At 36.3% G+C, this 27,047-nt stretch overlaps 1 long non-coding RNA gene across 1 annotated transcript in view; it reads right to left on the reverse strand.

Annotated features, from left to right (window-relative positions):
- LOC134732376 (uncharacterized) overlaps positions 1–27,047 on the reverse strand; it is a 1,392,928-nt gene that overhangs the window by 627,627 nt on the left and 738,254 nt on the right. The window contains exon 6 of the long non-coding RNA XR_010115476.1: positions 17,446–17,531. This is a non-coding gene — a long non-coding RNA (uncharacterized lncRNA). The remainder of the gene's footprint in view (positions 1–17,445; positions 17,532–27,047) is intronic.

Below are 27,047 nucleotides of genomic sequence, written 5' to 3' on the forward strand. Positions count from 1 at the left end.
GCTAGGAAGAAACTGCATCAACTAATAAGCAAAATAACCAGCTAACATCATAATGACAGGATCAAATTCACACATAACAATACTAACCTTAAATGTAAATGGGCTAAATGCTCCAATTAAAAGACATAGACTGGAAAAATTGGATAAAGAGTCAAGACCCATCAGTGTGCTGTATTCAGGAAACCCATCTCACACGCAGACACACATATAGGCTCAAAATAAAGGGATGGAGGAAGATCAAACAACAAATGGAAAACAAAAAAGGCAGGGGTTGCAAACCTGGTCTCTGATAAAGCAGACTTTAAATCAACAAATATCAAAAGAGAGAAGGCCACTACGTAATGGTAAAGGAATCAATTCAACAAGAAGAGCCAACTAACCTAAATATATATGCACCCAATACAGGAGCACCCAGATTCATAAAGCAACTCCTTAGAGACCTACAAAGAGACTTAGACTCTCACATAATAATAATGGGAAACTTTTAACACCCCACTGTCAACATGAGACAGAGCAATAAGACAGGAAGTTAACAAGGATATCCAGGACTTGAACTCAGCTCTGCACCCAGTGGACCTAAGATACATCTACAGAACTCTCCACCCCAAATCAACAGAATATACAATCTTCTCAGCACCACATCACACTTATTCCAAAATTGACCACATAGTTGGAAGTAAAGCATGCCTCAGCAAATGTAAAATGACAGAAATCATAACAAACTGTCTCTCAGACCACAGTGCAATCACACTAGAACTCACTTTTAAGAAGCTCACTCAAAACTGCTCAACTACATGAAAACTGAACAACCCGCTCCTGAATGATTACTGGGTACATAATGAAATGAAGGCAGAAATAAAGATGTTCAATGAAACCAATGAGAAAATAGACACACCATACCAGAATCACTGGGACACATTTAAAGCAGTGTGTAGAGGGAAATTTATAGCACTAAATGCCCACAAGAGAAAGCAGGAAAGATCCAAAATTGACACCCTAACATCACTAGAGAAAGAAGAGCAAACACATTCAAAAGCTAGCAGAAGGCAAGAAATAACTAAAGTCAGAGCAGAACTGAAGGAGATAGAGACACAAAAAGCCCTTCAAAATATCAATGAATCCAGGAGCTGGTTTTTTTTTTTTTAAAGATCAACAAAATTGATACACTGCTAGCAAGACTAATAAAGAAGAAAAGAGAAGAATCAAATAGACACAATAAAAAATGATAAAGGGGATATCACCACCGATTCCACAGAAATACAAACTACCATCAGACAATACGATAAACACCTATACACAAATAACCTAGAAAATCTAGAAGAAATGGATAAATTCCTCAACACATACACCCTCCCAAGACTAAACCAGGAAGAATTTGAATCCCTGAATAGACCAATAACAGGCTGTGAAATTTAGGCAATAATTAATAGCCCACCAACCAAAAAAAGTCCAGGACCAGATGGATTCACAGCCAAATTCTACCAGAGGTACAAGGAGGAGCTGGGACCATTCCTTCTGAAACTATTCCAATCGATAGAAAAAGACAGAATCCTCCCTAACTCATTTTATGAGGCCAGCATCATTCTGATACCAAAGCCGGGCAGAGACACAACCAAAAAAGAGAATTCTAGACCAATATCCCTGATGAATATCAATGCAAAAATTCTTTATAAAATACTGGCAAACCGAATCCAGCAGAACATCAGAAAGTTTATCCACCATGATCAAGTGGGCTTCATCCCTGGGATGCAAGGCTGGTTCAACATATGCAAATCAATAAATGTAATCCAGCATGTAAACAGAACCAAAGACAAAAACCACATGATTATCTCAATAGGTGTAGAAAAGGCCTTTGACAAAATTCAACAACCCTTCATGCTAAAAACTCTCAATAAACTAGATATCGATGGGATGTGTCTCAAAATAATAAGAACTATTTATGACAAACCCACAGCCAATATCATGCTGAATGGGCAAAAACTGGAAGCATTCCCTTTGAAAACTGGCACAAGACAGGGATGCCCTCTCTCACCACTCCTATTCAACATAGTGTTGGAAGTTCTGGCCAGGGCAATCAGGCAGGAGAAAGAAATAAATGGTATTCAATTAGGAAAAGAGGAAGTCAAATTGTCCCTGTTTGCAGATGACATGATTGTATATTTAGAAAACCTCACTGTCGGGGGGTGGAGCAAAGATGGCCAAATAGGAACAGCTCCGGTCTACAGCTCCCAGCCTGAGCAACACAGAAGATGGGTGATTTCTGCATTTCCGTTTGAGGTACCAGGTTCACCTCACTAGGGAGTGCCAAACAGTGGGTGCAGGAAAGTCAGTGCAGAGCACTGTGTGTGAGCCGAGGAAGGGCGAGGCATTGCCTTACTCAGGAAGCGAAAGGGGTCAGGGAGTTCCCTTTCCTAGTCAAAGAAAGGGGTAACAGATGGCACCTGGAAAATCGGGTCAGTCCCACCCTAATACTGCACTTTTCCAATGGGCCTGGAAAACGGCACACCAGGAGATTGTGTCCTGCACCTGGCTCGGAGGGTCCTATGCCCACGGAGTCTTGCTGACTGCTAGCACAGCAGTCTGAGATCAAACTGGAAGGTGGCAGCGAGGCTGGGAGAGGGGCGTCCGCCATTGCCCAGGCTTGCTTAGGTAAACAAAGCAGCCAGGAAGCTCGAACTGGGTGGAGCCCACCACAGCTCAAGGAGGCCTGCCTGCATCTATAGGCTCCACCTCTGGGGGCAGGACACAGACAAACAAAAATTCAGCAGGAACCTCTGCAGACTTAAATGTCCCTGTCTGACTGACAGCTTTGAAGAGAGTAGTGGTTCTCCCAGCACACAGCTGGAGATCTGAGAACGGACAGACTGCCTCCTAAAGTGGGTCCCTGACCTCCGAGCAGCCTAACTGGGAGGCACCCCCCAGTAGGGACAGACTGACATCTCAATCGGCCGGGTACTCCTCTGAGACAAAACTTCCAGAGGAGCTATCAGACAGCTGAATTTGTAGTCTCACGAAAATCTGCTGTTCAGCAGCCACCGCTGCTGACACCCAGCCAAACAGGGTCTGGAGTGGACCTCTGGCAAACTCCAACAGACCTGCAGCTGAGGGTCCTGTCTGGGAGAAGGAAAACTAACAAACAGAAAGGACATCCACACCAAAAACCCATCTGTACATCACCATCATCAAAGACCAAAAGTAGATAAAACCACAAAGATGGGGAAAAAACAGAGCAGAAAAACTGGAAACTCTAAAAAGCAGAGCACCTCTCCTCCTCCAAAGGAACGCAGTTCCTCACCAGCAATGGAACAAAGCTGGACGGACAATGTCTTTGACGAGTTGAAAGAAGAAGGCTTCAGATGATCAAACTACTCCGAGCTACGGGAGGAAATTCAAAACAATAGCAAAGAAGTTAAAAACTTTGAAAAAAAATTAGACGAATGGATAACTAGAATAACCAATGGAGAGAAGGGCTTAAAGGAGCTGATGGAGCTGAAAGCCAAATATCGAGAATTACGCGAAGACTGCAGAAGCCTCGGTAGCTGATGGGATCAACTGGAAGAAAGGGTATCAGTGATGGCAGATGAAATGAATGAAATGAAGCGAGAAGGGAAGTTTAGAGAAAAAAGAATAAAAAGAAATGAACAAAGCCTCCAAGAAATTTGGGACTATGTGAAAAGACGAAACCTACATCTGATTGGTGTACCTGAAAATGATGGGGAGAATGGAACCAAGTTGGAAAACACTCTGCAAGATATTATCCAGGAGAACTTCCCCAATTTAGCAAGGCAGGACAACATTCAGATTCAGGAAATACAGAAAACACCACAAAGATACTCCTCGAGAAGAGCAACTCCAAGACACATGATTGTCGGATTCACCAAAGTTGAAATGAAGGAAAAAATGTTAAGGGCAGCCAGAGAGAAAGATTGGGTTACCCACAAAGGGAAGCCCATCAGACTAACAGCGGATCTCTCGGCAGAAACTCTACAAGCCAGAAGAGAGTAGGGGCCGAAATTTAACATTCTTAAAGAAAAGAATTTTCAACCCAGAATTTCATATCCAGCCAAACTAAGCTTCATAAGTGAAGGAGAAATAAAATATTTTACAGACAAGCAAATGCTGAGTGATTTTGTCACCACCAGGCCTGCCTTAGAAGAGCTCCTGAAGGAAGCACTAAACATGGAAAGGAACAACTGGTACCAGCCACTGCAAAAACATGCCAAATTGTAAAGACCATCGAGGCTAGGAAGAAACTGCATCAACTAACGAGCAAAATAACCAACTAACATCATAATGACAGGATCAGATTCACACATAACAATATTAACTTTAAATGTAAATGGGCTAAATGCTCCAATTAAAAGACACAGACTGGCAAATTGGATAAGGAGTCAAGACCCATCAGTGTGCTGTATTCAGGAAACCCATCTCACATGCAGAGACACACATAGACTCAAAATAAAGGGATGGAGGAAGATTTATCAAGCAAATGGAAAACAAAAAAAGGCAGGGGTTGCATTCCTAGTCTCTGATAAAACAGACATTAAACCAACAAAGATCAAAAGAGACAAAGAAGGCCATTACATAATGGTAAAGGGATCAATTAAACAAGAAGAGCTAACTATCCTAAATATATATGCACCCAACCCAGGAGCACCCAGATTCATAAAGCAAGTCCTGAGTGACCTACAAAGGGACATAAACTCCCACATGATAATAATGGGAGATTTTAACACCCCACTGTCAACATTAGACAGATCAACAAGACAGAAAGTTAACAAGGATATCCAGGAATTGAACTCAGCTCTGCACAAAGTGGACCTAATAGACATCTACAGAACTCTCCACCCCAAATCAACAGAATATACATTTTCTTCTGCACCACACCACACCTATTCAAAAATTGACCTGATAGTTGGAAGTAAAGCTTTCCTCAGCAAAAGTAAAAGAACAGAAATTGTAACAAACTGTCTCTCAGACCACAGTGCAATCAAACTAGAACTCAGAATTAAGAAACTCACTCAAAACTGCTCAACTACATGGAAACTGAACAACCTGCTCCTGAATGACTATTGGGTACATAATGAAATGAAGGCAGAAATAAAGATGTTCTTTGAAACCAACGAGAACAAAGACACAACATACCAGAATCTCTGGGACACATTTAAAGCAGTGTGTAGAGGGAAATTTATAGCACTAAATGCCCACAAGAGAAAGCAGGAAAGATCCAAAATTGACACCCTAACATCACAATTAAAAGAACTAGAAAAGCAAGAGCAAACACATTCAAAAGCTAGCAGAAGGCAAGAAATAGCTAAAATCAGAGCAGAAATGAAGGAAATAGAGACACAAAAAACCCTTCTAAAAATTAATGAATCCAGGAGCTGGTTTTTTGAAAAGATCAACAAAATTGATACACTGCTAGCAAGACTAATAAAGAAGAAAAGAGAGAAGAATCAAATAGATGCAACAAAAAATGAAAAAGGGGATATCACCAGCGATCCCACAGAAATACAATCTACCATCAGAGAATACTACAAACACCTCTATGCAAATAAACTAGAAAATCTAGAAGAAATGGATAAATTCCTCGACAAATACACCTTCCCAAGACTAAACCAGGAAGAAGTTGAATCTCTGAATAGACCAATAACAGGCTCTGTAATTGTGGCAATAATCAATAGCTTACCAACCAAAAAGAATCCAGGACCTGATGGATTCACAGCCAAATTCTACCAGAGGTACAAGGAGGAACTGGTACCATTCCTTCTGAAACTATTCCAATTGACAGAAAAAGAGGGAATCCTCCATAACACATTTTATGAGGCCAGCATCGTTCTGATACCAAAGCCTGGCAGAGACATAACCAAAAAAGAGAATTTCAGACCAATATCCTTGATGAACATTGATGCAAAAATCCTCAATAAAATACTGGCAAACCGAATCCAGCAGCACATCAAAAAGCTTATCCACCATGATCAAGTGGGCTTCATCCCTGGGATGCAAGGCTGGTTCAACATATGCAAATCAATAAATGTAATCCAGCATATAAGCAGAACCAAAGACAAAAACCACATGATTATCTCAATAGATGCAGAAAAGGCCTTTGACAAAATTCAACAACCCTTCATGCTAAAAACTCTCAATAAATTAGGTATTGATGGGACATATCTCAAAATAATAAGAACTATCTATGACAAACCCACAGCCAATATCATACTGAATGGGCAAAAACTGGAAGCATTCCCTTTGAAAACTGGCACAAGACAGGGATACCCTCTCTCACCACTCCTATTCAACATAGTGCTGGAAGTTCTGGCCAGGGCAATCAGGCAGGAGAAGAAAATAAAAGGTATTCAATTAGGAAAAGAGGAAGTCAAATTGTCCCTGTTTGCAGATGACATGATTATATATCTAGAAAACCCCATTGTCTCAGCCCAAAATCTCCTTAAGCTGATTAGCAACTTCAGCAAAGTCTCAGGATACAAAATCAATGTACAAAAATCACAAGAATTCTTGTACACCAATCACAGACAGAGAGCCAAATCATGAGTAAACTCCCATTCACAATTGCTTCAAAGAGAATAAAATACCTAGGAATCCAACTTACAAGGGATGTGAAGGACCTCTTCAAGGAGAACTACAAACCACTGCTCAATGAAATAAAAGAGGATACAAACAAATGGAAGAACATTCCATGCTCATGGGTTGGAAGAATCAATATCGTCAAAATGGCCATACTGCCCAAGGTAATTTATAGATTCAATGCCATCCCCATCAAGCTACCAATGACTTTCTTCACAGCATTGGAAAAAACTACTTTAAAGTTCATATGGAACCAAAAAGGAGCCTGCATCGCCAAGTCAATCCTAAGCCAAAAGAACAAAGCTGGAGGCATCACGCTACCTGACTTCAAACTATACTACAAGGCTACAGTAACCAAAACAGCATGGTACTGGTACCACAACAGAGACATAGATCAATGGAACAGAACAGAGCCCTCAGAAATAATGCTGCATATCTACAACTATCTGATCTTTGACAAACCTGACAAAAACAAGAAATGGGGAAAGGATTCCCTATTTAATAAATGGTGCTGGGAAAACTGGCTAGCCATATGTAGAAAGCTGAAACTGGATCCCTTCCTTACACCTTATACAAAAATTAATTCAAGATGGATTAAAGACTTACATGTTAGCCCTAAAACCATTAAAATCCTACAAGAAAACCTAGCAATACCATTCAGGACATAGGCGTGGGCAAGGACTTCATGTCTAAAATATCAAAAGCAATGGCAACAAAAGCCAAAATTGACAAATGGTATCTAATTAAACAAAAGAGCTTCTGCACAGCAAAAGAAACTACCATCAGAGTGAATAGGCAACCTACAGAATGGGAGAAAATTTTTGCAACCTACTCATCTGACAAAGGGCTCATATCCAGAATCTACAATGAACACCAACAAATTTACAGGAAAAAAACAAACAACCCCATCAAAAAGTGGGCAAAGGTCATGAACAGACACTTCTCAAAAGAAGACATTTATGTAGCCAAAAAACACATGAAAAAATGCTCATCATCACTGGCCATCAGAGAAATGCAAATCAAAACCACAATGAGATACCATCTCACACCAGTTCGAATGGCCATCATTAAAAAGTCAGGAAACAACAGGTGCTGGAGAGGATGTGGAGAAATAGGAACACTTTTACCCTGTTGGTGGGACTAGAAACTAGTTCAACCATTGTGGAAGTCAGTGTGGCAATTCCTCAGGGATCTAGAACTAGAAATACCTTTTGACCTAGCCATCCCATTACTGGGTATATACCCAAAGGACTATAAATCATGCTGCTATAAAGACACATGCACACGTATGTTTATTCCGGCACTATTCACAATAGCAAAGAGTTGGAACCAACCCAAATGTCCAACAACGATAGACTGGATTAAGAAAATGTGGCACATATACACCATGGAATACTATGTAGCCATAAAAAAATGATGAGTTCATGTCCTTTGTAGGGACATGGATGAAACTGGAAAACATCATTCTCAGTAAACTATCACAAGGACAAAAAACCAAACACCGCATGGGAACATCACACTTCAGGGACTGTTGTGGGGTGGGGGGAGGGGGGAGGGACAGCATTAGGTGATATACCTAATGCTAAATGATGAGTTAATGGGTGCAGCAAAACAACATGGCACATGGATACATATGTAACAAACCTGCACATTGTGCACATGTACCCTAAAACCTAAAGTATAATAATAATTTAAAAAAAGAAAACCTCATTGTCTCAGCCCAAAATCTCCTTAAGCTGATAAGCAACTTCAGCAAAGTCTAAGGATACAAAATCAATGTGCAAAAATCACAAGCATTCCTATACACCAATAACAGACAAACAGAGAGCCAAATCATGAATGAACTCCCATTCACAATTGCTTGAAAGAGAATAAAATACCTAGGAATCCAACTTACAAGGGATATGAAGGACCTCTTCAAGGAGAACAGCAAACCACTGCTCAAGGAAATAAAAGAAGACACAAACAACTGGAAGAACATTCCATGCTCATGTATTGGAAGAATCAATATCGTAAAAATGGCCATACTGCCCAAGGTAATTTATAGATTCAATGCCATCCCCATCAAAATACCAATGACTTTCTTCACAGAATTGGAAAAAAACTACTTTAAAGTTCACATGGAACCAAAAAAAGAGCCCACAATGCCAAGACAATCCTAAGCAAAAAGCACAAAGCAAGAGGCATCATGCTACCTGACTTCAAACTATACTACAAGGCTACAGTAACCAAAACAGCATGGTGCTGGTACCAAAACAGAGATATAGACCAATGGAACAGAACAGAGCTCTCAGAAATAATACCACACATCTACAACCATCTGATCTTTAAAAAATCAGAAAAAAAAAAACAAGAAATGGGGAAAGGATTCCCTATTTAATAAATGGTGCTGGGAAAACTGGCTAGTCATATGTAGAAAGCTGAAACTGGATCCCTTCCTTACACCTTACACAAACATTAATTCAAGATGGATTAAAGACTTAAATGTTAGACCTAAAACCATAAAAACCCTAGAAGAAAACCTAGGCAATACCATTCAGGACATAGGCGTAGGCAAGGACTTCATGTCTACAACACCAAAAGCAATGGCAACAAAAGCCAAAATAGACAAATGGGAGCTAATTAAACTAAAGAGCTTCTGCACAGCAAAAGAAACTACCATCAGAGTGAACAGGCAACCTACAAAATGGGAGAAAATTTTTGCGATCTACCCACCTGACAAAGGGCTAATAGCCAGAATCTACAAGAAACTTAAACAAATTTACAAGAAAAAAGCAAAGAACTCCACCAAAAAGTGGGTGAAGGATATGAACAGACATTTCTCAAAAGAAGACATTTATGCAGCCAAAAGACACATGAAAAAGTGCTCATCATCACTGGCCATCAGAGAAATGCAAATCAAAACCACAATGAGATACCGTCTCACAGCAGTTAGTATGGCCATCATTAAAAAGTCAGGAAATAACAGGTGCTGGAGAGGATGTGGAGAAATAAGAATGCTTTTATACTGTTGATGGGACTGTAAACTAGTTCAACCATTGTGGAAGACAGTGTGGTGATCCCTCAAGGATCTAGAACTAGAAATACCATTTGACCCAGCCATCCCATTAGTGAGTATATACCCAAAGGATTATAAATCATGCTGCTATAAAGTCACAGGCACACTTTTGTTTACTGCGGCACCATTCTCAATAGCAAAGATTTGGAATCAACCCAAATGTCCATCAGTGATAGACTGGATTAAGAAAATATGGCACACATACGCCACAGAATACTATGCAGCCATAAAAAAGGATGAGTTCTTGTCCTTTGTAGTGACATGGATGAAGCTGGGAACCATCATTCTGAGCAAACTATCGCAAGGACAGAAAACCAAACACCACATATTCTCACTCATAGGTGGGAACTGGACAATGAGAACACTTGGACAAAGGGCAGGGAATATCACAGACTAGTGCCTGTCCTGGGGCGTGGGGAGTGGGAAGGGATAGCATTAGGAGAAATACCTAATGTAAATAATGAGTTAATGGGTGCAGCACACCAACATGGCACATGTATACATATGTAACAAACCTGCCCATTGTGCATATGTACCCTAGAACTTAAAGTATAAAAATGAAAAAAAAAAAAGTGAAAAAAAAAAAACTCAAGTTGATAGTCTTAGTTTTTTTGTTTGTTTGTTTGTTTGTTTGTTTTTTGTCTTAGTTAACCTTTTTATTATGCATGTTTATCTAGAGGATTTTGAGAAGGAAGTAAGTCAAATTCAGAAAATATTACTGAATTAAATAATTTATAAATAAGGACAAGGTTAAAAACCGTAATATTGTACTAATACTAGGAATGTTAAATAATTTTAAATACATAATTTTATACAATTCACAATAAAATAAAATTATTGTTTATAAATATATTTAAGTGGAATATTATAGCTTGCATTCCTTTAGACCTGCATTGATATATTTCAGAAGACATTAATATCAAATATTATCTCGTTTATAAAGTTACTATAGACTTTTACTTCTATCACTCTTCTCTCTTCATTATATAGCTATATGTATCATGGTACATAAATAATGATTTGCACTTGATTCTGTGAAAACTATTTGAAATACGAGTTACCCAAAATATAAATGCTTACTGCTGTAGCTGGATGTTTGTTCCCTCAAACCTCAAGTTGAAATTTGATTTCCAATGTTGCAGGTGGGGCCTCATAGGAGTTGTTTGGGTCATGGGAATGGATCCCTTATGGTAGATTAATGCTCTCCCTGGAATGGATGTCAGTCAGTTCTTGCTCTGTTAGTTCCCATTAGAGCTGGTTGTTAAAAAGAGACTAGAACCTCTACTCTAACTTTTGTTTCCTCTCTTGCCATGTAATCTGTGCACACACATTCTCCTTTTTGCCTACTGCCATGAGTGGAAGTAGCCTGTGTCACTCAGCACAAGCAGTTATCAGTGCCATGCTTTTTTGTACAGCCAGTAGAACTATGAGCCAAATAAACCTGTCTTCTTTATAAATTACCCAGCCTTAAATATTATTCCTTTATAGCAACACAAACAAAGAAAGATGCCTACCATATAGTCTCAGCAAACACTATAATAAAAAGATTACTTATGCTATAAGGAAATAATGTGTTTACCTCAATTAAAAATAATAAAAATTTTACTCAAGTAATAAACTTAAATGAATATAATGTTAAAGTAAGAAAACCAGAAATTTTGACAGTTCAGAAACCTAACACTTTCCCACATTTCCAAATTGATGCATTACTATGTTAAAACTATTTGTTTTAGTGACATGATTGATTTTATGACTTGTGCAAAATTGAATGTGACTCAGGTTAAAAATAAGCCAGAAGTAAAGAACAATAAAGGCTGGCTTAATTATTATCATGCAAAATTAAATAGTTCATACAGAAGTTAAAAAAATGAGAACTGAGATATAAGAAATGAGCATAAGACAAACAAGAAGAGATGTAAGTACACAATGCTGACCTTCAGAGCAAGAAAATTTGAGGAGTTTTAGCTCTAGAGGTTTCAATTCAGAGAGCTTAATGCCATCTGTTCTGGGAGGTTAAAACATTCAAGCTACTGGAAGCAAGGGAATGTACACCTGAATTCCCTTGGAAACATACACTATACAATTTAGGCTTTATATGTTTCTCAATAAAGCACAGTGAAAGAAAAAACGTCTACGTTCAAAATGCCTATTTCATATTTAGAAAATGTGTCTAAAACTAGATCAGTCTTGTTAACTGATTTATGAATACATAATTAATGTGCAACAAATTGCATGCATTTCAAGTGTACAATTTACAAGTTTTAAAATATATAAGTATATATGAAACAATCACACAATAAAGATAAGGAACAAGATTCCTCTTGCCTATTCTTTTTATTTAAAAAAAATTCACAAATAAAAAATTGTACATATTTTTGGTAGACAACGTTCTGATAAATGTATATACTGTAGAATGGCTTATGAAATCAAGCTAATTAACATATACAGTACCTCCTATACTTATGATTTTTTTGTGGTGAGAACACTTAAAACATACTATCATAGAAAGTTTTAGATTGACAATATATGGTTTTTAATAATCATCTCCATGATGTACAAAAGACTTCATGAATCTATTCCCTCTGTTGAACTGAAGTTTTGTATCCTTTGACCAACGTCTCCCCAGTTCTTTCTTTCCCCAGCTTCTTGTCACCATTTGTCTACTCTGCTTCTACAAGTTTGACTGCTTTAGATCCTCTGTATAAGTTAGATTTTACAGTATTTCTCTTTCTGTGTCTTATTTTACTTAGCATAATTTTCTCTATATTTGTCTATGTAGTTGTAAATGACATAGACAAATATAAAAAGCTTTTTAAAAGCGGAATAGTAGTGTGTGTGTGTGTGTGTGTGTGTGTGTGTGTGTGTGTGTACTTCATACCTCATCCATTGATAGACATAGATTGATTTAATGTCTTGGCTGTTGTGAATAATGCTGCAATGAACATGGGAGTACAGACACCTTGTTGACATACTGACTTCATATCTTTTGATATAACCAGCAGTGGAGAATTGGGGGACGATATTAATTTTTTGAGGAATCTCCATATATTTTCTATAATGGCTTTACTGACTTTCCCACTAACAGTATACAAGGGCTCCACATCCATGCCAGCATTTATTTTTAAAATCTTTTTGATAGTAGCCATTCTAACAGCTGTGCAGTGACATCTCACTGTTGCTTCAACTTGCATTTCCCTGATGATTAGTGATGGTGAATATTTTTTTCATATACCTGTCAATCATTTCCATGTAGTCTTTTGAAAAATGTCTATTTATTTCCTTTGCCCAATTAAAAAGTTGGTTATTTGTTTTCTTACTGTTGAATTGTTTGGATTTTTTATATATTTTTGATATTTTCTTCTTGCCTCTTTTTAATCTCTCTTTCTCACTTTTTCCTACACTCACTTTCATCTCCAGAAAATCACTGACCAACTTTCTGGCAATACCGATAACTTTGCAGTTACTAGAATATTACATAATGAAATCATGCAATATATTCTCTTTTTTGTCTGGATTATTTCACTCAACATAACTCTTTTCAGGTTCATCCATGTTGTAGTTTGTATCAATATTTTATTCTTTTTTAAGTTTGTGCTGGGTAGCTTTTGATTTCATGAATGTACCACAATTTCACTTGTTAATAAACATTTGAGTTGTCTTCAAGACAATTATGAATAAACCTTATGATTTACATATTCCATACCAAATAATTATTTCAGAGAAATGAAACTTATGATTACAATAATATATTTGTAATAAGTATTTGGTATGGTGTATGTGAATCATATGGCAGGTGTGGGTTAACTTTTTCAGAAACTGTCAAACTGTTTCCCAAATTTGTTGTTCCTTTTTACATACCTAGGAGCAATGTTTGAGTTTCCGTCATTCCACACCCTTGTCAACCATTGATATAGTCAGTCTCTTTAACTTTAGCCATTTTAATAGATGTGTAGTCGTTATAATGGTATCTCATTGTGGTTGTCATTTGCCTTGTTCTAATAACTAATGTGTATTTACGTCTTTTCTTTTTTTTTTTTTTTTTTTTTTTTGAGACGGAGTCTTGCTCTGTCACCCAGGCTGGAGTGCAGTGGCGCAATCTCGGCTCACTGCAAACTCCGCCTCCCGGGTTCATGCCATTCTCCTGCCTCAGCCTCTCCGAGTAGCTGGGACTACAGGCGCCCGCCACCACGCCCGGCTAATTTTTTGTATTTTTAGTAGAGACGGGGTTTCACCGTGGTCTCGATCTCCTGACCTCGTGATCCGCCCGCCTCGGCCTCCCAAAGTGCTGGGATTACAAGCGTGAGCCACCGCGCCCGGCCAGTTATTTACGTCTTTTCACATGCTTGTTTGCCATCAAATAAGTACACCTTCTCTGGTAATGTGGCTGTTCAGGTTTTTTGCCCTTGTCTTTTAATTGGGTTGTTAGCTTACTATCAATGAATTTTAAGAGTTCCAGACATATTCTAATTATTATTCCTTCACCAGATATATATAGTGGAAATAGTTCTTCTTGCTCTGTGGCTGGCCTTTTATTCTCCTAACTTTAAGAATGAAATTGAAGATAGATTTATGAGTTTGCTCTAATATGAATCACACTTATAGTATTGTATCAAAAATAGTTCTTATTTTAAGGTTACAGAGGTTATTTTCCTGTGTGTTCTTCTAGATGTAATTTTAGGTTTTAAATGTAGGTCTATGATTTTTTAGTTAATTTTTAATCAATGGTGTGAGGTATTTTATTTTTATGCTTATGGATAAATAATTTATTTCTGTCATTATTTGTTGAAAACAAAATACAATCTCCATTGAATTGTTTTTTTTACCTGAGTTATAAATCAGTTGTTCATATATACGTGGATCTGTTTGTGGACTCTCTGTTCTTTTCTGTTTATCTTTTTTATTTGTATCTTTATGTCAGTACTATGCACTGATTTAAGACCTTTATTTTTATATATTATTGGGTATTGACTGCTCTACATACAGCTCTAAATAGTGATCTAGTGGTATTCCACAAAATTTGACATGTTGTGTTTTTATATTTAGTTCAAAATACCTTAGATATTTAGTTTTAATTTCATCTTTGACTTACATTTAAAAGTTTATTTAAATTCCAAATATTTAGAGCTCTTATAGTTATCTTTCTCTTCTTGATTTCTAATTATTATTTTGTATCACTCGAATTCTTTTACATTTATGTAGTCTTGTTTTATGTCCTAGAAGATGTTCCATCTTGATAAATATTATAAAGGCATTTGAAAATAATGGGAAAATAATCTGTACTCTACTGTTGTATTCTGTTGTTAGGTGGTATGGTTTTTAAGTATCAATAGACATGTTTGTTGTTTTTAGACTATTGATTGAATTTTCTACAGTCTTACTGATTTTCTGTCTACCTGTTTTATCAGTTATTGAGAGTGCTGAAATCGCTGACAATAATTTTGATGTGCTTTTTTCTCCTTTTAGTTTCAAAAGTTCTTCTTCATATTATTAACATTATGCCATTAGGTACATAAATGTTTAGAATTTTTATGCCCTTTTGATGAATGAGCCATTTTATGTTTATGAAATGACATTCTCTATCTCTGGTAACATTTTTTTGACTATTAAATTAAGTTTCTGACATTCATTAAAAAAACTATTCAGACTTACTTTTGATTAGTTTAACATGGTATATATTTTATATCCTTTTACTATTTTAAACTTTTTATTTTGAGATAATTGTAATATTCGTGTTAAATTGTAGAAAATAATACAGATTATATAAATCCTTTAATTGATATCTCCTAATTGCAACACTGTGCCAGGATATAGTCATTGATATAGCCAAGATACAGAACATTTCCATCAAAACTAGGATCCCTCACGTTACCCTTTATAACCACATCCTATTTCTTACTATTCCACACCATTCTTAAATCCCGGCAACCATTAATCTGTTCTCCATCATTACAACTTTGTTATTTCATGAATGTTACGTAAACAAAATCACGCAGTAGGTAACCCTATGGAATTGATCTTTGTAACTCAACGTAATTCACCAGGGATTTATCCAGGTTGCTGAATCACTACTTTGTTTCTTTTTATTGCCAAATAGTATTTCATGGTACGGATGTGTCACAATTTGTTTACAATTAATCAGTTGAAGAGCAGCTGGGTTGTCTCCAGTTTTTGTCTATTACTAATAAAACTGTTATCAACATTCATGTACAGATGTTCATTTCTCTGGGATAAATTACCAGGAGTGCAATTGCTGGGTTTTCCACCAATTATGTGTTTCGTTTTTAAGAAACTGCTAAGTTGTTTGTGAGAATGGCTGTATCATTTTACATTCCCGGATGGTGTTATCTCATTGTGTTTTTAATTATCTAAATAACTAATGGAGTTGAACGTCTTTTCATGTACTTATGTGATACCTCTATATTCTTCAGTGGTGATATTTCTCTTTACCAGTTCTGTATTTTACTAGAGTGTGATTTTGGGCAAATTACTTAGCAGAATATTTCAGTTTCCATATTTATACAATAGAAATCCTACTAGTAATTGCCTCATAGTATTGGTATGAAGGTTAAATAATTTGATATGTGTTTTGTGCTTAGGCCAAAACGTTGGTTGTCATATTGTATTATTATTGTTACCATTATTTAATTTAGTCATGTACCCTGTCTACCTCATAGGATACTCCTTGATAGTTGGGACTTTTTACGTCTACTGTTTTATCCTAATGCCTTAATTAGAATGTGGTATATAACAGTTAATAAATATTACTTGAATGAAAGGTGACTCACATATTAGAAAGTAACAAGTGAGTATTTAAGTTTTCACCAGTCAAAATTGATAAGCCCTTTCAAAACCTAGTCACCACTTAAACTTTTGTGTTTTAGACAAATTCCTCCCTATTAAGTGGACCGATCCTACAAAATAGGCTTCTGCTATATTCATCTTCTTTATCTTTAAAACTTTAACTCCATTGCTGTTGCTTTCTAGGGTTACTTTTAAATTTTGCTTTGTATTTCTAAGTACATAGGAAAACCTAAAAAGCAGTTCTATCCAGGAGCCATGTATTAAACTTTCCTTCTTTTAATACAATAAAGCAAAACAAGCTTAACTAAATCATTACTATCAATATGTCAATTGCCTAACTCTCAGTCTATTTCTAGGAAACAATTCTTACTCATTACACTCTTGTGAATTATTACCAAAACTTCTGTGGAGGAGTATAACTTCAAGTACACCAATGGTCAGTAATAAGTTGCAGGGCTTTATATAATAAATTTTACTATTCAGTCTAAGTAGATAAAAGAAATATTAAATTGTTTTTTAATTCATGAAAATCTCTACTGATACATTAATTCAAATAAAATAAAATAATTTCCTCAAAATAGAAAGTGAATTGATTTTAATAAGAAACACTTTTTTCTAATGATAGCTGCAATTTATAATTGAATGAAATTAGATATGAATTTGGTATAAAAGTTTCTCATAAAATGTTGTAAAGTTGCACTTATAAAAAACAAATGATCCACTTAAGAACTTACACCCTAGCTCTACCTTCCCTTCTAAGTATTTGAGATTTTACTTCTTGAGTTGTTCAGAAAGGGCATCAGGATAAAAAATAAAATCTGTGAGTTAATTAATTCTATACATTTATTTGCTGGACACTAGTAAAATATGGTAAGAGGATTATGGCAAATGGCAAGCTGACAAATTGAACTCAAATATACACATTTCCCTCTATCCCTATTATTCTTAATTTTTAAATTAGGTTCTCTTCTGTCTTTTTATTTCATTTATTAATAACTTACCTCAAAACTGCAGTTGGCCTTGGAGTGGAGCAGGTGTTTGTAGCAGCATTGTTCTCTAACCAAATCACACAATTCACTTTGCTCTCCTAATGAATTCAAGACAAAATATAAATACATAGTATTAAAGGAAAACAAGTGATAATCCCCCACTCTACATATTTACATATTTTCTTATTCACACTCCCTCTTTCATTTTATTTGTCACTAAGAACATGATAATTTAATAAGAAAAAGCTGGCAATGTAGTATTCAAATATGCATCCTTGCAAAGAAGATTGTAAATATATTTTATATGCATAGTCTACATTCAAGTTATTTTTACATTGGATGGGAACTATTAATAAAAATTACATTGACATGTTTTGTGGCAATTAGCCTGTCTTTCTTGTGTTAACAACTATTGAAGTAATCTTCCTCCCTATAAATTATTGGTAATGTGCAACCTAATGCATGCTTTACTATGTGATTTTTAAAAATTCTATAAATAGATTTTCATAAAATAGACCCTGGAAATAAATACAGGCAGAAACACATTTTTAAATAAATTTATTGCTTCACTAAATTAAACATCAATAAGGCTACTGAAGTAAAGCTAATATCAGGCAATGCTATATTGGATTGGCGTTTCTAGATTTTTCTAAGCAAAATAATTAATCTTAGAAATATCCTCAGCTGTGTAGTGTAGGTAATTACTAACACAGTCATTTCCTGCAAAATATTTGATTTTCATAAAATTTTATTTCCACTTACTAATGAGAAGTTGTAACAAAAATACTGAAATGCAAGTAATACCTAACAGGCTAAATGAAACTAGTATTGTAGTAGTTGTTTAGGAATATGATTCATATTTATTTATATTGATTTTTATAAATAAGGATATATATTACATAATACACAATAAAATATATTATAAAATATAACAAAAATATCATATATCATATGTTGATATATAATCTATATTTATATATTATATAAATATATAAATATATATAATATATCATGTATTTTATAATATAAAAATAATTATATAATACATAATATAAATATAATTATATATAATATATTATATATTATATATCCTGATATATATATACCTCATAGTTCTGTATAAAATGATAAAATGAGCTTATGCATGAGTCTGTTGCTGTATCACTGAAAGCAATCTGAAACAAAATATAAAATATTTGCATTGTACATTTAACATATGCTTTTAATATATCCATTCTGCTCAAGTATGTTCAGTGCACACTTACTTGTAATGTATGTTCAGTTTCAGTGTAAATTATTACTGAATTTGAAACATCAAATGTTGCAATTTTTTTTTTGTAACTATTAAGGTAACAATCCAGTGATACTGGGAACAAACATTGTAAGTAAGCATGATAGATACTATGAATTTGACATATTTTTTTCAAACTAAGCTGGATGTTACAATGTTGACTGGAATGTTCTAAAGTCTATTTGCTTTAAAATAATCTATTTTTTTTGCATGACTGCCTCCTGAATCCCCATGGCATGTGGTTTAGAATTTCCAAGATTTACAGTAATTGAATTTATGTGAGTCTAATGTTGCTGAGGCACAAAGTTATCAAAAGTTATAGAAGTTTAGAAGTTATCCAAAAGTGAGACTAACAGAAACATCATGATAAAATATGTAGAAAACATCATAAATAAGTTAGAAAAGTAATTAATCCCCCCTCCAAATAAAATTCTTGGTACAATTAAACAAACTGAACTATAACATAACATGTTTTAAATTACATATAGAAAACATGCCATTGGCTCATAATAGATTTGTGTTTCCAAAAGAATAGAAAAAAAAATCAAGAAAAATATTCCCCAAATTCAAACATTAGTTTTTTAATCACACATTTACTTCCTAACATCCTCACTCTTTTGGGGAAACGTGAGAGAAAACACTGCATTTAGAAGATAAGGAGTCTGATCTGACTCTAGATTTCACTCTCAAAACTAATGTGTTTTTCTGTCTCTATATTTAAAGGAGTACTTGAACTTGCTACCCTAGTTTAATGCTTTAAAAATGATTATTATTAGGTATACAGTTTATTTTTACAATATAAAACTGAATGATTTTTATTCAAATACTTGTCTAGGCAATTGAGCCATTGTTTTTTTTGAGGTTCAGCAGTGTCTTAGTATAACAAACAACACTTGACTGGCATGCTTAGTCATTTTTATAAAACTCATTTCTGATGAGCACTTTAATATTTTCTAATCAAAATTCACATATTTAGCTCAATAATTCTTGTTAGTTTTCTGACATCCAGCCGTCATTTCTTACGTTTCATAAAAGGTTCATTGACAGAATAAGAGAACATCTTTGCTGTAGCTTCGTATGTTTTTGTATCTCCGAATATCATCCTTTGTAAAATAACCAGGCTATTTTAATCTTGACTCACTACCACTTTCTAGCAAATCATTCACATCATTTCATGGGAAACATACCTTTACTGAGAAACTGAATACTGCCTTTCATAGTTATTTGCTACTGAAAATATGAATGAGCTTTGTGGTCTGGAACAAATCATTACCCTTCCATAACTCAATTTCCTCTATTGTAAAATTAAAAATGATGCATAATTTATAACTCATAGGATCAAACACAACAATGTTAGGCACACGGTAGATGTGCTACAAGTGTTTACTCTCAGTATTCCTACCCATCTACGGCATTCCAGGATTCTACTCTACTAATGCTCTATTTAAATGACGGTAGTTAATACGTATGTGGTACCTTCTAAAATGCCAGAAACATTTTTTTTATTTCCGTATTTTTTATTTCCTTATGCTGTCCTAAATATTGCCTCAGACAATACAATAATAGTCTGTTAGTGTAGACATCAGTGCAGTAGCAGGCTTTATTTCTAAATTGAATTACTTTTTATTATTCCATATGGAAGCAGGACAGTTATTCCTCCCATGGAGAATATGTATAGAAGAGCAGGAAAAGCACTTCTAGAAGAATCAGTAAGTGGAATTAAAATCCCCAACTTGTTTTGTAACTTTGGTTAAACCATTTAATTCTTTCTGCATCACTATTTCTTCATCTGTAAAATAGGCCCAGTATATCTTTACTTATGTCACAGGGTTGCTGTGAGGATAAAACCAAGTATATTTGAAAAATTTCATTGAAAAACAGAAAACACTGTAAAATGCTAACCAGCATTAGTATTAGGATTTGATAGCAAGTGTTTTATTGTGTCTAGAGAACAGGGGATTATCTTACTAAGTATTAGCCTTTGGCCTCATAGAACTTTAAAACATCTTAATTTATGAAATAAATGTCAAGGCAGATTCATTTTTATGATGGTTAAATGTTATGGCTCTTTATCAATTTTTTTAACCCAAATCTAATTTTTAAAAGGCTATTTATCATGAATTTGACATCTTGTATTGATGAGAGTGTATCAGCTTCTTGGAAGGCCTGGATCTATTAAGAGTTAAAATGACATCTTAAGCTATGTAAGGACATCTGGACTCATGGTATTTTTTATTGAACAAAAGGGCATAATATATCCATATAAAAATGTTCTTTTCTCAGAGGTCAAGAACTAAGACAAAATACATACATCACTCAACACCAAACAACTAACAAAAATAAATCTACTTTGAGAGAGATATTAGTCTTTAAGAACCATCATTTTCAAAAACCACACTTGGGGCTCATTAGCTTACATTTACTTTAATCTCCTTAATATACATTCACAATGTCATTTGTTTGCTTATTTACCTTTTCTACTTCCTTAGTGTAATACCCTAAAGGACAGTTGAGCTGAGATATGTTTTAGGAATTTTGTCTACTCTCCACTGTTTGCAAAATCCTTTTAGAAGTTTGACAATAACATAACCTTCCTTTATTGATTTCTTCTCCTCAATTCAGCAATATTGATTTTTTTGTGCGCATTTACAACACTACTCCATTTTGTTTAATTCTTTCTCTATGAATCAGCATTGCTGACAACAGAAGCTGAAACATCTAGAACTTGAAAAAATACCTTTGATTGAGTAGTTGTCCTAGAGCTAGAGATAAGAATACAAAGACACAAAAATGGGACTTCTCATGGGGCTCTATAAAATTCATACACGTTATCTTTGTTGTAAAGATTAGAAATTGAAAACAGATTATTAACACTGGTGTGGGATCTTGGAAATGCTTGGAAATTAATGATATTTATAAAACCTTTTAGATCATGTTTCATAGGAGTTTTCATTCATTGCCTGTAAAACTTCCTTTACCTTAAAAAACTGGCAAAGAAATAGTGGTAACTGAGAAAGCAATATTCTGTAGTGTACAATACAGCCTCCATTCTAAGCACTCTAATTGGATAAAGGGTGGTAACCTACTACAAAGAATATCATCTATGGATAGCCCACTGACCTGTAACTAATGGGACAAAACAATAACAACAACAAATGAGTGAGACAAATCACTTTTCTCTCCCAGAAATTTAAAATAGAAAATTAATTGTGGGAGATTAAAGTGATATTGAAAAACTAGAGAATTTATCATCACCAAACAGAGGCTTGAGACAAGAGAATAAGCAAGTAGAGAAAGTGATTTGCTATGGGAAAGATGAAAGCATACATACAAATATTAGAATTTCTTCATACTAATAAAGAACAGTAAAATTAAAATTCATCCTTCAGGAAAGGTGGAGCCAAGATGGCCGAATAGGAACAGCTCCGGTCTACAGCTCCCAGTGTGAGCAATGCAGAAGATGGGTGATTTCTGCATTTCCATCTGAGGTACTGGGTTCATCTCACCAGGGAGTGCCAGAGAGTGGGCGCAGGACATTGGGTGAAGCGCACCCTGCGTGAGCTGAAGCAGGGCAAGGCATTGCCTCACTAGGGAAGTGCAAGGTGTCAGGGAGTTCCCTTTGCTAGTCAAAGAAAGGGGTGACAGATGGCACCTGGAAAATCGGGTCACTACCACCCTAATACTGCGCTTTTCTGACGGGCTTAAAAAATGGCACACCAGGAGACTATATCCTGCATCTCATTCGGAGGGTCCTATGCCCACAGAGTCTTGCTGATTGCTAGCACAGCAGTCTGAGATTAAACTGCAAGGTGGCACCAAGGCTGGGGGAGGGGCGCCTGCCATTGCCTAGGCTTGATTACGAAAACAAAGCAGCTGGGAACCTTGAACTGGGTGGAGCCCACCACAGCTCAAGGAGGCCTGCCAGCCTCTGTAGGCTCCACCTCTAGGGGCAGGGCACAGACAAACAAAAAGACAGCAGTAACCTCTGCAGACTTAAATGTCCCTGTCTGACAGCTTTGAAGAGAGTAGTGGTTCTCCCAGCATGCAGCTGGAGATCTGAGAACAGGCAGAATGCCTCCTAAAGTGGGTCCCTGACCCCCCGAGCAGCCTAACTGGGAGGCACCCCCCAGTAGGGGCAGACTGACACTTCACACGGCTGGGTACTTCTCTGAGACAAAACTTCCAGAGGAATGATCAGGCAGCAGGATTCGCGGTTCACAAAAATCTGCGGTTCTGCAGCCACTGCTGCTGACACCCAGCCAAACAGGGTCTGGAGTGGACCTCTAACAAATTCCAACAGACCTGTAGCTGAGGGTCCTGTCTGTTAGAAGGAAAGCCAACAAACAGAAAGGACATCCACACCAAAAACCCATCTGTACATCATCAAAGACCAAAAGTAGATAAAACCACAAAGATGGAGAAAAAACAGAGCAGAAGAACTGGAAACTCTAAAAACAGTGCACCTCTCCGCCTCCAAAGGAACGCAGTTCCTCACCAGGAGTGGAACAAAGCTGGATGGAGAATGACTCTGATGAGTTGAGGGAAGAAGGCTTCAGATGATCAAACTATTCTGAACTACAGGAGGAAATTCAAGCCAAAGGCAAAGAAGTTAAAAACTTTGAAAAAGAATTAGATGAATATAGGACTAGAATAATCAATACAGAGAAGTGATTAAAGGAGCTAATGGAGCTGAAAGCCAAGGCTCGAGAACTACATGAAGAATGCAGAAGCCTCAGGAGCCAATGTGATCAACTGGAAGAAAGGGTATCAGTGATGGAAGATGAAATGAATGAAATGAAGCGAGAAGGGAAGTCTAGAGAAAAAAAGAATAAAAAGAAACGAACAAAGCCTCCAAGAAATATGGGGCTATGTGAAAAAACCAAATCTACATCTGATTGGTGTACCTGAAAGTGACGGGGAGAATGGAACCAAGTTTGAAAACACTCTGCAGGATATTATCCAGGAGAGCTTCCCCAATCTAGCAAGGCAGGCCAACATTCAGATTCAGGAGATACAGAGAACGCCACAAAGATACTCTTCGAGAAGCGCAACTCCAACACACATAATTGTCAGATTCACCAAAATTGAAATAAAGCAAAAAATGTTAAGAGCAGCCAGAGACAAAGGTCGGGTCACCCATAAAGGGAAGCCCATCAGACTAACAGTGGATCTCTTGGCAGAAACTCTACAAGCCAGAAGAGAGTGGGAGCCAATGTTCAACATTCTTAAAGAAAAGAGTTTTCAACCCAGAATTTCATATCCAGTCAAACTAAGCTTCATAAGTGAAGGAGAAATAAAATACTTTACAGACAAGCAAATGCTGAGAGATTTTGTCACCACCAGGCCTGCCTTTCAAGAGCTCCTGAAGGAAGCACTAAACATGGAAAGGAACAACTGGTACTAGCCACTGCAAAATCGTGCCAAACTGTAAAGACCATAGAGGCTAGGAAAAAACTGCATCAACTAATGAGCAAAATAACAAACTAACATCATAATTACAGGATCAAACTCACACATAACAATATTAACTTTAAATGTAAATGGACTAAATGCCCCAATTAAAAGACACAGACTGGCAAATTGGATAAAGAGTCAAGACCCATCAGTGTGCTGTATTCAGGAAACCCATTTCACGTGCAGAGACACACATAGGCTCAAAATCAAAGGATGGAGGAAGATCTACCAAGCAAATGGAAAACAAAAAAAGGCAGGGTTTGCAATCCTAGTCTCTGATAAAACAGACTTTAAACCAACAAAGATCAAAAGAGACAAAGAAGGCCATTAAATAATGGTAAAGGGATCAATTCAACAAGAAGAGCTAACTATCCTAAATATATATGCACTCAATACAGGAGCACCCAGATTCATAAAGCAAGTTCTGAGTGACCTACAAAGACACTTAGACTCCCACACAATAATAATGGGAGACTTTAACACCCCACTGTCAACATCAGACACTTCAACGAGACAGAAAGTTAACAAGGATGACCAGGAATTGAACTCAGCTCTGCACCAAGCGGACCTAATAGACATCTACAGAACTCCCCACCCCAAATCAACAGAATATACATTTTTTTCAGCACCACACCACACCTATTCCAAAATTGACCACATAGTTGGAAGTAAAGCTCTCCTCAGACAATGTAAAAGAACAGAAATTATAACAAACTGTCTCTCAGACCACAGTGCAACCAAACTAGAACTCAGGATTAAGAAACTCACTCAAAACTGCTCAACTACATGGAAACTGAACAACCTGCTCCTGAATGACTACTGGGTACATAGCGAAATGAAGGAGGAAATAAAGATGTTCTTTGAAACCAACGAGAACAAAGACACAACATAGCAGAATCTCTGGGACACATTCAAAGAAGTGTGTAGAGGGAAATTTATAGTACTGAATGCCCACAAGAGAAAGCAGGAAAGATCCAAAATTAACACCCTAACATCACAATTAAAAGAACTAGAAAAGCAAGAGCAAACACATTCAAAAGCTAGCAGAAGGCAAGAAATAGCTAAAATCAGAGCAGAACTGAAGGAAATAGAGACACAAAAGCCCTTCTAAAAATTAATGAATCCAGCAGCTGGTTTTTTGAAAAGATCAACAAAATTGATAGACTGCTAGCAAGACTAATAAAGAAGAAAAGAGAGAAGAATCAAATAGATGCAACAAAAAATGATAAAGGGGATATCACCACTGATCCCACAGAAATACAAACTACCATCAGAGAATACTACAAACACCTCTATGCATATAAACTAGAAAATCTAGAAGAAATGGACAAATTCCTCGACACATACACCCTCCCAAGAATAAACCAGGAAGAAGTGGAATCTCTGAATAGACCAATAACAGGCCCTGAAATTGTGGCATTAATTAATAGCTTACCAACCAAAAAAAGTCCAGGACCAGATGGATTCACAGCCGAATTCTACCAGAGGTATAAGGAGGAACTGGTACCATTCCTTCTGAAACTATTCCAATCAATAGAAAAGGAGGGAATCCTCTCTAACTCATTCTATGAGGCCAGCATCATCCTGATACCAAAGCCAGGCAGAGACACAACCAAAAAAGAGTATTTCAGACCAATAACCTTGATGAACATTGATGCAAAAATCCTCAATAAAATACTGGCAAACTGAATCCAGCAGCACATCAAAAAGCTTATACAACATGATCAAGTGGGCTTCATCCCTGGGATGCAAGTTTGGTTCAACATACGCAAATCAATAAATGTAATCCAGCATATAAACAGAACCAAAGACAAAACCACATGATTATCTCAATAGATGCAGAAAAGGCCTTTGACAAAATTCAACAACCTTCATGCTAAAAACTCTCAATAAATTAGGTATTGATGGGATGTGTCTGAAAATAATAAGAGCTATCTATGACAAACCCACAGCCAATATCATACTGAATGGGCAAAAACTGGAAGCATTCCCTTTGAAAACTGGCACAAGACAGGGATGCCCTCTCTCACCACTCCTATTCAACATAGTGTTGGAAGTTCTGGCCAAGGCAATTAGGCAGGAGAAGGAAATAAAGAGTATTCAATTAGGAAAAGAGGAAGTCCAATTGTCCCTGTTTGCAGATGACATGATTGTATAACTAGAAAACCCCACTGTTTCAGCCCAAAATTTCCTTAAGCTGATAAGCAACTTCAGCAAACTCTCAGGATACAAAATCAATGTACAAAAATCACAAGAATTCTTATACACCAATAACAGACAAACAGAGAGCCCAATCATGAGTGAACTCCCATTCACAATTGCTTCAAAGAGAATAAAATACCTAGGAATCCAACTTACAAGGGACATGAAGGACCTCTTCAAGGAGAACTACAAACCACTGCTCAATGAAATAAAAGAAGGATACAAACAAATGAAAGAACATTCCATGCTCATGGGTTGGAAGAATCAATACCATGAAAATGGCCATCCTGCCCAAGGTAATTTATAGATTCAATGCCATCCCCATCAAGCTACCAATGACTTTCTTCACAGAACTGGAAAAAACTACTTTGAAGTTCATATGGAACCAAAAAAGAGCCCGCATCGCCAAGTCAATCTTAACCCAAAAGAACAAAGCTGGAGGCATCACGCTACCTGACTTCAAACTATACTACAAGGCTACAGTAACCAAGATAGCATGGTACTGGTACCAAAACAGACATACAGATCAATGGATCAGAACAGAGCCCTCAGAAATAATGCCACATATCTGCAACTATCTGATCTTTGACAAACCTGACAAAAACAAGCAATGCGGAAAGGATTCCCTATTTAATAAATGGTGCTGGGAAAACTGGCTAGCCATATG

This window comes from Symphalangus syndactylus, chromosome 14 (genome assembly GCF_028878055.3).
Source record: "Symphalangus syndactylus isolate Jambi chromosome 14, NHGRI_mSymSyn1-v2.1_pri, whole genome shotgun sequence".
NCBI classification, from domain to species: domain Eukaryota; kingdom Metazoa; phylum Chordata; class Mammalia; order Primates; family Hylobatidae; genus Symphalangus; species Symphalangus syndactylus.